Source organism: Gorilla gorilla, chromosome 1, assembly GCF_029281585.2.
Source record: "Gorilla gorilla gorilla isolate KB3781 chromosome 1, NHGRI_mGorGor1-v2.1_pri, whole genome shotgun sequence".
Taxonomy (NCBI): Eukaryota; Metazoa; Chordata; class Mammalia; order Primates; family Hominidae; genus Gorilla; species Gorilla gorilla.
Window position 1 is genome coordinate 63,253,163 of NC_073224.2, and position 14,041 is coordinate 63,267,203.

General features: G+C 37.0%; 1 long non-coding RNA gene across 2 annotated transcripts in view; it reads right to left on the reverse strand.

Annotated features, from left to right (window-relative positions):
- LOC134759198 (uncharacterized) overlaps nt 1-14,041 on the reverse strand; it is a 678,818-nt gene that overhangs the window by 641,800 nt on the left and 22,977 nt on the right. The gene's annotated exons all lie outside the window — the stretch shown is intronic.

Genomic DNA, 14,041 nt, shown 5'->3' on the forward strand with positions numbered 1-14,041 from the left:
TTTCCATTTCTTCCTTTTCCTTGCCTTCCTGAAAAAAATTCTGAAAAAAAAAAAAAATCAGTGCTAAAGTCATTAAATGGGCTAGAACAAGGAAAACATCCATATTAGCTGAAAGGAGTCTATCAGAGTCCAAGCAGGTTGAGGAGGTCATCCACGTAATAGAGATATACAGCACAAGGTATCAGGCCTTAGGTAAAAGGAGGAGATGACCTGGGAAGGATGGTCACCCGGCATGAATATCCCAGCTCAGGTAGTAATCCCAGATTAGGTAGTAATCCCTGTGGGGAGGCATCCCAATATGAGAGCCCAGCCAATCTGAGAAGGACATCCATGCAGCCTGTAAGGAACAAGAGACAGAATGAGAACCCATGCGTGAGAGTGGCCCAACAGAGTGAAGTATGTAGACAACCCAATTGCAGGGAGCCAGAGCCTGAGCAGAGACAAGAGGGTGCTCACACAAAAGGGGCCTGATGTCAGGTGAGAGAGCCCAATCTTAATGTTTACGGGAGGCCACTGTTTTAGACAAGCATCCTACACAGCCCCAGCAGACCAGGGCAAGTCAGAAGGTAGTCATTTATGCTACAGGTGTCACATAATCAAACTGAAATTTAAAATGGGCCAGTTTTCTGAAACACAGGAGATTCTAGTCAACCCTAGTCAGCGTAATAAGAAAGTCTCTCCTCTGCTTTAACCCTGTAAGTAACTTTGCAATGATCAATCCACTTTTTGTTCTGTTTCTACTTTCTTCAGCCCTTTTCTGTCTACAAAGCCAAAATCCTCTGGTCAGCTCATTCAAGCAATCATTCTATCTTGTAGAATGAAGTGTTGCCAATTCTAGAATGGCAAATAAAGGCAATTACTATGTTTAAACTAAATTTGTTTTAATTTTGTCTTTTGACACCAAGCAGCACAACACATATGCATAGGGGATGCCTGGCATGAGGAGTAGAAGCTCCAGTAGGGTAAGGAAGGTAAATGTATGTGGGGGCAGCCCGGCACAGGGCACTCAACGTCCAAGTGAAATGTGGAGCGTGTGCCAGTATAGGATGGCATGGTGGCAGAAATGGGAGACTGGCTATAGACAGAAGTTTGATCAAATAATATGTTAAAGATAATAGACTCCAGATGTTTCACTGTATTAGCCTGTTCTCACATTGCTAATAAAGACATACCTGATACTGGGTAATTTATAAAGGAAAGAAGTTGAATTGACTCACAGTTCAGCATGGCTGGGGAGGCCTCAGTAAATTTACAATCATGGCAGAAGGGGAAGCAAACATACCCTTCCTTCACATGGTGGCAGGGGAGAAAAGCACCAAGCAAAAGGGAGAAAAAGCCTTATAAAACCATCAGATCTCATGAGAACTCGCTATCACAAGAACAGCATGAGGGTAACTACCCCCCCCCCCCCGCCCATATTCTTTCGCTCTGCTCACTAAGAGGGCCTATGAACATCATCACCAATGCCCCCAAATCAAGGAACACAGTAAGTGCCTAGATTTTGACTTCTCAGTTCCATTCCCTGCTAACAGAAACCAGGACTCTTCCACAAGCAATTGATCCTAAGGCTAGAACAAGTACAAGATGAGCCTAGAACATCGCTCACATAATTGAGGGGGACATGCCAAAAACGACACAAAAAGCCAACCTCACAAAAAGGTCAGAACCAGGGAAGAGAGATGCTCAGGATGCAAAATTTAAGAAAACACTCATTCACAGGATCATATGAGTACCGACTCTTTACTTGCATAATCCTAAGAGTGAGTGCCTCCTTAAAGTTATGCCCTGTGTGTGTTTATCCCCCACCTTTATTCAGGCCCAGCTGACTAGCTAAATCAGGAAAATGTTAACATCAAAATAAATGATAGTAACATATTATTAACCCATTTAATAAAATAGTCATCTATAAGCCTATATTAACTAATTGAAAGTTTGGTGAAGAATGGAATGTTTACATAGTTTCAAAGTACCTCCCCACCAAACATTTATTAATTTCAAAAGGGAAAAGAATAGCTTCACAGTGGGGAAACCTGGCAGGTATAACACCTTATTCAAGTGATCAGCATAAACATCAGTAATAGGATAAATCAAAATTGTGCATATGCTAAGGGGATGCAATGGGGAGGACACAGCCTTTGGAGGGTTGCTGTATCTCTGCTGGTTCTCCTTGTTCTAGGGCAGCTGTCCCCAACCTTTTTAGCATCAAGGATTGGTTTTGTGGAAGATCATTTTTCCATGAATGACGGGGGCAGGGCTGGATTCTCAAAAAGAGCACACAACCTAGATCCCTCGCATGCGCAGTTCACAGTAAAGTTTGTGCTCCTGTGAGAATCTAATGCCGTGGCTGATCCCACAGGAGGCAGAGCTCAGGCTGTAATTCTCGCTTGCCTGAGGCTCACCTCCCACTGTGCCACCCCATTCCAACAGGCCAGGGACTAGTGCCGGTCCGTGGCCCAGGGATACGGGATCCCTGCTCTAGGGTGCAGCCCTTTGGCTCCCAAACAAAGCCTGAGTGGTTGTTTTTTTTTGTTGTTGTTTTTTTTTTTTTTTTTTTTTTTTACTTAGGCCTCTCCTTGTTTGTTCTTTGTGGATACTAAACTCTAATTTTGGTCCATTTTTGCTAAGTTTTCAAATTTTTGACATGAAATCTTTCAAAATACTTTATCTTTTAATTTCTGCCACATCAGTTCCATGTCCCCTTTTCCTTTTCTAATATATTTTCCATGTGCTTTCTCTCTTTGATCAGTTTTGCCTGAGGTTTGTCACTTTTATTAATAATGTGTTTGAAGAAACTTTTTGCTTATTAATCCTTTTAGTATTTTGTCTGCCTACTTAATATATCCTTACTTCTACTTTCCTTGTGTTTATTCCCTTCTCTAACTTTCTCAAATGCAACCTTAGCTTATGAAATTTCAGCCTTTCTCCTTGCCCATTGAACAAGCACTTAAGACTACAATTTCTAAGCACTGCTTTACTGGCATCCTACTAAACATGTATACAGATATATGCATAAATAAGGAAGCAAAAATATATTTCTATTACTCTTTCATTTTATGTATAGTCTAGTTTCCATTTTGATTTCTTCTTTGACTCCTAATTACTTAGAAGTTCTTTTTTTAATTTCCATATATGTGAGAGCCTGAATTAGCTATGACATAAGCTAAGGTGCTATAACATAACAACTAAAGTGGCTCAAAAAATAATGAAGTTTATTTCTCACTCAGTTAGGTGGGCAGACCCAATTGAGGTGGCTGCTGTGCCCCAAGAGCTAGTCTATTTTATTATTCTCCCAAACCCCTAGGGTGGAGCCCCTCCTTTGTAAGAAGAGGCTGCCTCACCCAGACTCTACCTGCATCCCAGTCTGTGGATAGGAACAAAGAGGAAACATGACTTAAAAGCCATTTCCTTTTTTAAACCTGTCACGAGGAAGTTGCATCAAGCACTTACCACTCCAAAACTTGATCCTCAGAAGTTAGTTACAAGGTAGGCAGAAGCACCAGGTGCCTAGCCAAACCTTCGCAAATTCTAGTTCTAAAAGAAAGAATGGACACTGGAGGATAATTAGCATTTTCTGCCATTGGAGTTTGTTATTTTTATGTTAGCCATTTTAACTTAATTATATTGTGGTAAAAAAGTGTGGTAGGAAGTCTCAATCATTTGAAATATATTGATGGCAAATGTCCTCTTAAATGGTCAATTTATGTAATGTTTCCTGTGTGCTTCAGAAGTGTATGTATTAAATTGTTTTATGCAATGTTCTATATATGTCGACTAGATCAATATTGCTAATTGTGTTGTTCAAATCTTTTATATCCTGATATATTGTCTGCTTAACAATTACAGAGACAGTTTGTATTAATTAGAGTCTCCCACTATGATGGAGGAGGTCTTTAGTTTCCTTGGGCTCTGTCAATTTTTGCTTCCCATATTTTGAAGCTATTGTTGGGTGTATAAATAAAAGTTGTTAAGTCTTCCTAGGTATTAGACTCCTTCATCAATATGGAGTATGATACTATCTCTAATAATTTTTGTTAGAAAGAATGTATTTTGTGATATTTGAATAGCTACACCATCTTTCTTTCCATTGTCTTTTTCCATCTCTATTTCAAAGGCTTCTGTACCCTGGTGTTTTAATTGTGCCTTTTGTAAACAAAAGCAATACTGTTTTAACACAGTCTGTTAACATCATAGTCTGTTAAACATCTTTTAAATGGACAATTATATGTTTCTCTATAGTTATTACTAATACATGGAATCATTTCTAACATCTTATGTAGTACTTTCAATTTGCTTCTGCTGTATTGCTGTATTAGTCCATTTTCATGCTGCTTATAAAGACATACCTAAGACTGGGCAATTTACAAAGGAAAGAGGCTTAAACAGTTCCAAGTGGCTGGGGAGGCCTCACAATCATGGTGGAATGCAAGGAAGAGCAAATCACATCTTACATGGAGGGCAGTAGGCAAAAAGAACTTGTGCAGGGAAATTCCTCCTTTTTAAACCATCAGATCTCATGAGACTTATTTACTATCATGAGAATAGCATGGGAAAGACCTACCCCCACAATTCTATCACCTCCCACCAGTTCCCTCCTACAACACATGAGAATTCAAGATGAGATTTGGATAGGGACACAGCCAAACCATTATCAGTTGCTTTTATTCATTTCTTGTGATCTTTGCTTAGAGTTTTCCGTTTATTTCCATTTTCTTTATTTTATTCTATTTCTATTCTTTCAGAGCAACCCTAATTCAATAAGCACGTATATTTTAAAAATTTAGAACCCATATGTTTATCTTTTCTCCTAACTTGTATGAAAACCTAAGTGCTCTAGCTCTTGACTACCTGTTTCCCAATATGCTACTTCTGTCCATCTTTTACTTATTTTTAAAACTCACAAATTAGACATTACAACATGTAGTGCTTGTATATAATTAGCATTTGTTTACAGATTTCTTTCCTAGCTTTGTTTGCATTTCTAATGCTTACTTCTGGAATATTTAAGTACATGTTCTTTATGCACTAAAATTGGTATACATTTTTAATTTTGTCTGAAGAATATCTATTTTGCCCTTGTTCTTGAAAAGTAGTTTTACTTCATGGGTATATAATTTCATTTTTCTAAGCTTTTGAAGATTTTGTACTGTACTTTGATTTGTATTGCTGTTGACTAGACTCAGCGAGTCTATCATTCCTTATTGCTTCCCTTTTGCTGTTCTGTAGTTTTTCTACCAAATGTCTAGTTTCATATGTCTATGTATTGATTGATTTGGAGTATGTTGGGTACTCTGAATCTGATAAATGTAATCTTTCAGCAATTCTAGAAAATTCTTAGCCATTAGTTCTAATATGTATATCCGTTATTCTCCTCATGCCAGTTGGCTTTGTCTTGCATCTATTTTTGGATGATTCTCTCTTCAGCTTTAACTAGCCAATAAAATTTTTATTTTGAAAAAAATTATCTTTATAAATTCTATACAGATGTTTTACCACATGATCGGTCATTTTCATAGTATTATGATCATGATTTAGATATACCTTGTTTCTTTAAACATAGTAAACATTCTGTTTATATTGTGCACAGATAAATTATAATATCTGCAGACTTTGTGATTCTCATTCACAGTATGCCATTTCAGGTAATTCATGATGGCTTTGTTTTGCAATTCATTTGGTCTTCATTTTGTAATTGATTACAGGTTCATCTTATTTGAAAAGTTATCTTTGATATTCTTGAAGTCTAGGTTTAAAGTGCATTCCTCAAGAAATGTTTTGTTGTAGCTTTCCCTCAGCATTCTGGATCATAGACAGCCTGTTGTGAGATAAGTTTCCATAAATATTCTTACATTTCTGCATAGCCTGGGCTTTCATACACACATGCATGTATATATATACGTATGCATCTTATTTGTGTATTTTGCCTGTTATTATATATTGTCATTCTTTAATTCTCTTTACATTACACTTTTACTACTATTAGCATTACCAATCCCGATTTCTTCTGCCTTGTATCTGCTTGCCAATTCTTTGCCTATGTCTTTAACTTTGATCATGATTGTATATGTGTTTTTGGTAAAGAACACTGATTTGAGGTATGTCTTATAGTTGATATTGAAATTTTCACATGGAAGAGTTTAATCCATTCATATGTATTGTGTGTGAAATACTTGATTTCAGCCTTCTATTTTTCCATTTATCTTTAATATAGTTTTTTCTTTTTCCTTCTCTTTTGTTGATCAAACTGCTGCTTATTCCATTCTTCCTCCTGTCTCTGAAAATTCTGATAAACTTTACTAATTTTTGACTGCCAGCACTGATAATGAAATAGTTTGTAACTCTGCAGTTATTTGAAACAACATATCTTTTCCCATGACGCATTACTGTGATGATGCATTGTATCCTACTCTGTCATACAAAGTGTCTATTTTTCCTTCATTCCTTCCTGGCTTTAATAAGATAAAGCCTTGCTCTCTCATCCTTCCCATCCGCTAAATACTTTAAAATTATTTTGCTTCTTGTCCTACTTTCCACACACTACGTTTTGCAGAGATTAAGATTTCCTTACAGTATCTCCCTAATTTCTGTAGTATTAGCACAATTTTTATAATTTTTATTTTTTTATAATTTGAAAGCAGAAGCACATATGATCTGATTGTTCTGCTTTATTTCTCTGGATTCTGAGCCTTCCTTAGTTGCATTATTATGTTTCTTCAATGGCTCACTGAAGACTTAGATCTGGTTTAACACTATCCTGAAAAGCAGGAAATCTACAAGCAGAAGAAGGTGAAGGATAGTCCCTTGGGCTTATGGTGTAGAAGCAGGCAAACTCTCCACCTTCTGCTGAAGAATCTGAAAGAATCCTTCATGCTCTCTGTTCTGTCTATACTCTTAAGTCTCTGATGCAGGAAAGATTTGGCCCATGCACAATTCTTCTTGGCTTCTTAAGAACAGGGAATCTATGGGATGCCAGAGCTCCCTATATCCAATGGCCTTATAACTCCAGGGATATGGCCAGTCCACCAGAAAGAAAACACTGCACATTGAACCCAGCTGCCCACGGTTCTCTGCAGCCATCATGCTCCAGAGAGGTACAAACCTTGTCATTGGAAAAGAAGTCATTCTAAGCCAAATAATAAAATCATCTCATTTCCCAGTGTCCTCAACTGTGCTGCCCCTTCTCATTCAAGTCTAAGACCAAAAGTCACTGCATTTGTAGAGATACTCCCCAATCATCCATTCTAAGGTACTACCCACCCCCCACCACTGCTACACAATTAACCTATTTTAAATCCTTCATAGTACTTAATACTCAAATTATCTTGTTTACCTGTGAATTTGTCTGTTATCTGTTCTCTAATAGAATGGATATATAAAATTGTGAGCTTGTCTACCTCAGTGCCTAAAGCAAAGCATATAGCATGTGCTTTAAAAATATTTACTGAAAAAAAAGAATGTGTTTATTTCCCCATGCTGTCCACCTCCTGGGCTTAAAAACCTAAATATTAGTGAAACGCAGTTGAATAATAGCTTATATCCCTTAGAGCATAATCTGATGTGTCAAGAATTCTTACCTCTATTTCAAATGCCCATTTTAAGATCTAATCACATATATTTAGCAAGAGTCATTGCTCACAATGCTTTCCTCTTTTCCTTGCTTCCCCTATCTTGAAATTTGTTCTGAATTAATTGTCACTTGATTAAATTCCTTAGTATTTTATTTAGGTAGAATTCATGGTACATGCTGAATCTTTCCATGTCCAAAAATGTTACTTTTTTACCCTCATAAATGAATGATAGCTTAACTGCATAAGATTATTGGGTTAAAGGCCTTCCATTTTAACAGTGTATGGATTTTTTTTAACTGTCTTCTAACTTTCCCTATTGTTGATGAGAAAGCAAAGCCCAATGTTAGAATAATTATATTTCCTTTGCAAGTAATATGTCTTTATAAAGAATACACCCTTTTCTCTTTATCTTTGAAAATCAAGACTGTACCCTAGAACAGCCAAAATGATTCTTGGTAGGTATAAAAGAGTGGATGAGAGTATAAGTAGCTGTGCTGATATACAATCTGCTGCTACGCGGGGTTAACACCAGGGAGCATCAGACAATGCCTTACTGAAGAACAGAGGGCCTGGGTAAGCCAGTGGGCTGGGTGAAGGAGCAGAGTTTGGTGAAGGTGCTCTCACTGTAACACAATTATTCATCATTGAGATAACAGCAGGAGTCAGAAATATCTTTGGAAAGTTCATACCACTATCTGAAATTTACCAAATAGAACTACATAGTAATGTACACTGGAAGGAACAATTTATAGTTTAACTCACAGTTCTTGACTGGCCACACCAACTTCAGGCAAAGACATGTGCTCAGTGTGCAAAAATAGTTCAAGGATAAATAAAATTTAAACTGTACTGAGGATGTAATATAAAAAGTGAAACGTTATACTGAAATTATCTAAAGCCTTGACTATTGCCTTCAGTGTTGATTACCACAAGTCAAAATAGATATAACAAAACATTTTCCCAAACAAGCAGTACAATATATTTGAGTATTGTAGTGTTCAGCATTACAAAATATTAAAAATAATAGAGCCACTTAGTTGAGAAATAAAAACCCATCTAAAAGGCAAGGTAGATTCATAGAAAATAATGTATAAGAAACAATTCAGAAAACTAATTTTCTCCAGTAAAAAAATGGTTCTCTTTCAGTGAGAGTAAATTGCAAAATAATGCCTTCAAAAAAATCAGAATTTTAAAATAAAATCTCATTCACTATAGAAGATTAGAAGCCAATAACTATATCGTGTAGTTTCTCAGAACAACTATACATAGTTGATACAGCAGCAATTCTTTTTCAAAAGCTTCATCAATATGTAATAAACTAAGAATGTAGTCACTTTTCTGATGATTATGGTAAAACTAACTCCACATTTGGGTTCCCCCAAATTTCATTGACATAAATACGTTCTAACTGTAGCATGTATTCTAATAACCTTGATTCCCCCAGAGAAAATCCTCAGAATTCACCAAAAATATATATTCATTTACATTGTTTACATGTTTCCAATTTATATTGCTAAACTCTACAATCTAATAACATCAAATATTTGGGCTTTGCCACTTGTATTTAAAACGGGAACATTCTGACTCCACTGAACTATTAATAGGTTTTATTCTCTATATCTCAAGCATTTTAGTGGCTTGTCTTGACATCCTTATAGAAAATGTACTTTTTAAAAAACATTATCTGTGACTCAACCACAATGACTTCTTTATTAAAGCTATTACAAAATAAATACTGTTATGAGCAAAAAGAAAAACATGAAATGTAGCTCTTAGAAGTAATATGCTTGGCTCTCAGATATGCTGGATATGAAAAGAAACTAAGCTCTCCTTCTTAATAGAGATGATTCAAGGTGGGATAAGAAAAACAATCATCTAGCTGATTGAGTTTCTGCCCCTCATCCCCATCCCTTGCCTCATCATTTCCTTCTATTTTCAGGGTTATTTTTCTTGACAGAGTTAAACACGGAGAAGCCCTGAGTAAATTAGCTGAGAACCTATACACTGAAGAAAGGAAAATAAAAATCTTCCAGGAGAGGCACAGTAACAGCAGATGCAACTCATGTCCTTATTCCAGACTTCTTTGCATTTTGAAGATTAAAAAGAAGAAAACTACTAAAAGCTTCAAGAACTATCCACCAGATAATTATGATACAAGAGTATAAACACGGTCAGTTTCAATAGCCATTTCCTCAAGTGCAACTTGGCAGCCAAATTCTTCCCTCCAAGGAAATACTTTATGAATAGTAGATAATGAATTGTTTAGAAAAACAGTCTCTAAGGACCCCGCGATATAAGTCATTAGTACTTAAGTTCTCACTCTCCTGAGATAAGTTGACTGAGAAATTCCGGCTTTAGGGAATTTCCAGGCTCCAGAGGGCCAGTAAGAAAGATAGAAATTGATGACATCTGTGCACCCTGCTGTGCAGTGGAGGAATACCTTAGGAAGGTAATCGTGAAAGGCTCCCTAGACTTCCATTTCCAGCATTATGTCAGACTTCACACTCTGAAAACCCCACTTGATTGAAACAGCTAAAATGCTGGATAAAATATTTAAAACATGATCTGTAAAAGGCACTGATGAGCTGTCCGAAAGAAAGATCTATAGGAACCAAAAAAAAAAAAAAAAAGCGTGACTGGGTGCTGGGGCAATTGGGGGTACCAAAGCCACTTTCCACCACAAAGGCTTCTGCCAAGCTCTGGACCTGCTAGCTCCCCACTGGCAGCTGCACAGAGCACCAGAGGGTAGATCTAAACCACCCAAAGTGGGTAATTTCATAGAAGACTATCACATTTTCCTAGAAAAGGTGGAATTCCAAAGGTCACTCATCTCACATTGAAAGGTCACCAAAAAATATCAAAAGGAATGTATTAATTTCCTATGACTGCTGTAACAGATTACCACAAACTTAGTTACTTAACAACACAAATGTATTCTCTTACAAGTCAGGAGGCCAGAAATCTAAAATCATGGTTTTGGCAGGCTGCACTCCTTCTGGAAGCTTCAGGGAAGAATTTGTTTCCTTGCTTGCTATGAATTGAACTGTTCCCTCCCCACTGCCCCCTAAAAAATCATGTTGACTATATTTGAAAATAAAATCTTTAGGAGATAATTAAAGTTGAGTGAGGTCACAACGGTGGGGTCTTTATCTGATAGGGCTTGTGGAGTTAGAAGAGGAAGAGAAAGGAAAAGATCATGTGCCAAGGGAAGGCCATGCAAGGACTTGGCAAGAAGGTGGCCATTTACAAACCAGGATGAAGGTTCTCACCTGGGACTGAACAGGCAAGAACCTTGATCTAGAATTTTTAGCAGCCAAAACTGTGAGAAAATAAATTTCTTTGTTTAAGCCACCCAGGCTCTGATAGTTTAAGGCAGCCCATGCAGTCTAAGACATTGCTTTTTTCAACCTCTAGAGACCTACTCTATTCCTTGGCTTGTGGCTCCATCCTCATATCACTCCAACCTCTTGTATCCCTTTTATAAGGTCCATTGTGATTACATTGGCCCTATCCATTTAGCCCAGGATAATTTCTCCATCTCAAGATCCTTAACATAATCACAACTGCAAATTCCATTTTGCCATATAAAGTAATATTAATAGGTTCCAGGGGTTAGGAAATGGACATTTTGGAGGGGATGGGACAGGGGTAGGAATTATTTGGTTGATCATAAAATATCAAAGAGGAAATTGGCTATTTCTGTGAATAAAGGGAAAATAAGTCTCCTTTGATATTTATTGGTCTTTACAATTTTTTGCAGCTTGAATTCACTCTAATTGTGTAATCCAAAATATTTCAGAGTTTAGTTGAAAATAGTCACAGGTGGGTAGTAGCTACAATTGACTGGCAGTACCAAATGTACATCCTCTTTGGAGCAATAAACCTCACCCTATTTCTGAAAGCATTTCTCCAGGAAATAGCTAAGAAAAATAAATAGCTTACAGACAAAAATCTCAGACTAAATAAGAAAATGAAGCACCAGAAATGAGTTTGAGAAACAATATTCAGCAAAATGATACCAAGCAAAGGCCTCAAAATAAAACAGTGAGATAAATATAAGCCACATAATAAGATGGTAGAAAAAAATTATTAATCACAACATATATAAATGGACTTAGCTCTCTAGTTGAATGACAAAGATTGTTATATTGCATTAAAAAATAAAGTTCAGCTAGGGATATTGCAAATATTTGACATTTGGTATAGCACAGGTACTGACCAATCAGAGTGGATTTACCAACTAATAGAACTACACTGGTCGAATAATACTATCTGTCCTGCTTCCAGCCATATTCTCTTTTTATAAGTCACATCTAAAATGCATGGACACATAAATGTTGAAAATAAAAATAAAGTGGATATATGAGATACATAATGAAAGAAATTGGTAAGTGATATTTATATCAGACAAATAGACTTTAAGACAAAAAAAAAAAGCATCACCAGGAGCTAGAGAGTAACTATACAGTCAGTTAAGGTATGGGAGTATTATTTTTGGCATTTTTGCCTTTTCATTTTTTGTTCTTCACTGCAACAAAGCTATTCATCTTGCACAGTTCCCATTGCTGTTGGTAATTTGGCCACACACACATTCTGGCATTTAGCAAGAATTCCCTATCAATTTGTTGCTATATCCATGAGTATTTTCATTTCTTATCCTTGTTGGTCTGTTTAGTCTAAAAAAGGAGTTTGGGAAATTTTAAAAATTTAGCTGTCATCACACTCATGTTGCACTGATTTTGAAATTACTTGTTTCCTATTTCACTGTAAGATTTTTGTTTTTTTGAGATGGAATCTCACGCTGTCACCCAGGCTGGAGCACAGTGGTGCAATCTCGGCTCACTGCAACCTCCGCCTCCTGGGCTCCAGCGATTCTCCTGCCTCAGCCTCCTGAGTAGCTGGGATTACAGGCACATGCCACCACGACTGGCTAATTTTTGTATTTTCAATATAGACAGGGTTTCACTACGTTGGCCAGGCTGCTCTCAAACTCCTGACTTCAAGGTATCCACCCACCTTGGCCTCCCAAAGTACTGGGATTACAGGTGTGAGCCACTGCACCCGACCCACCTTTTTCAATAGTTGCAGCGTTTCATTTGCTGCTTACCAAGTTTCTGTCTTTCCAGGATAGCACAACAATCTATATGAGCCAACATTTGATTATAATGTATTCCTTGTGCTAAGAATTGAGGTGAACTGCCTAAAAGTCATTGGTCCTACTGAATCAGGTATCTTTACTCCAAAATTCACATGCTTTGCAAATGAGGAAGAAAGATAACACATTGTACTCTGCTCTTCATAAGGTAGTTAGCTAAAGATAAATTAAAATCTGAGAACTAGAGGGAAAAAATAACTCACTCTCTTACAGTTTCAATAAAGGGGAAAAACACTTTGTGTAGACGATAGCAATTATATATTTTATTGTAATACAAGTGGCCAAACCTGAATAGTTAATAAAGGGAAATTAATAAATTAATCCAGTTAATATTACCTTTTGGATTCTAAAGATCTATAAAAGTTGTAGGGAAAAAAAATGTTCATCAAATAACTTTCATGGGGAAAAGCTAAAGCCTATGTAGTGTTGGGAAGCACTAGAGCCAGTTCATTCCCCTGTTGCTTGCTGTATCAATCACATACTACCCAGCTAACAACTTCTAAAATGATCATGCTGAATGACAAACAATTTTCTTTGTTGTGTGTGTGTTTGAGATAGATTCTCACTCTGTCGCCCAGGCTGGAGTGCAGTGGCCCAATCTGGGCTCACTGCAACCTCTGTTTCCTGGGTTCCAGTGATTCTTCTGCCTCAGCACTCACCACCAGGCCCAGCTAATTTTTGTATTTTCAGTAGACACAGGGTTTCACCATGTTGGCCAGGCTAGTCTTGAATTCCTGATCTCAAGTGATCTGCCCACCTTGGCCTCCCAAAGTGCTGGGATTACAGGCGTGAGCTACTGCACTCAGCCTCAATTTTCTAAAATCATTTTATAAACCACAATTATTTCACTTAAGATGAGTATTAGAGAAAAATAAGAAATATACAAATTAACTGATAATGACAGAAAGCAGATCAGGTTGCCTGGGAATGGGGGTAGAAAGGGGGATTGAGAAGGATTATGGAGAAGCATAAGGAAATGTTTAAGGGTGATGAATAGGCTCATTTTCTTGTGTGTGATAATAGTTTCACAGGTGTACCTATGTCAACTTTTCAAATTATGCATTTTAAATTTGTGTAGTTTATTGTATGTCAATTACTGCTCAATAAAGCTTTGCTTTGAAAAAAGAAATAGATTTGGAAATGCACCACTTTGTATCCCCTAATGAAATAATATCCAATGATGACTATCAACAGAAGTCTGTCAGTACCTTGAACTACTCAATTTTAGCATCCTGAAAACTAGGACAACCAACTACTGTGGCCTCTTTAGGAAACACCTAGAATCATCTTTGAATATCTTTGGCCAAAAATGTTGCACCTA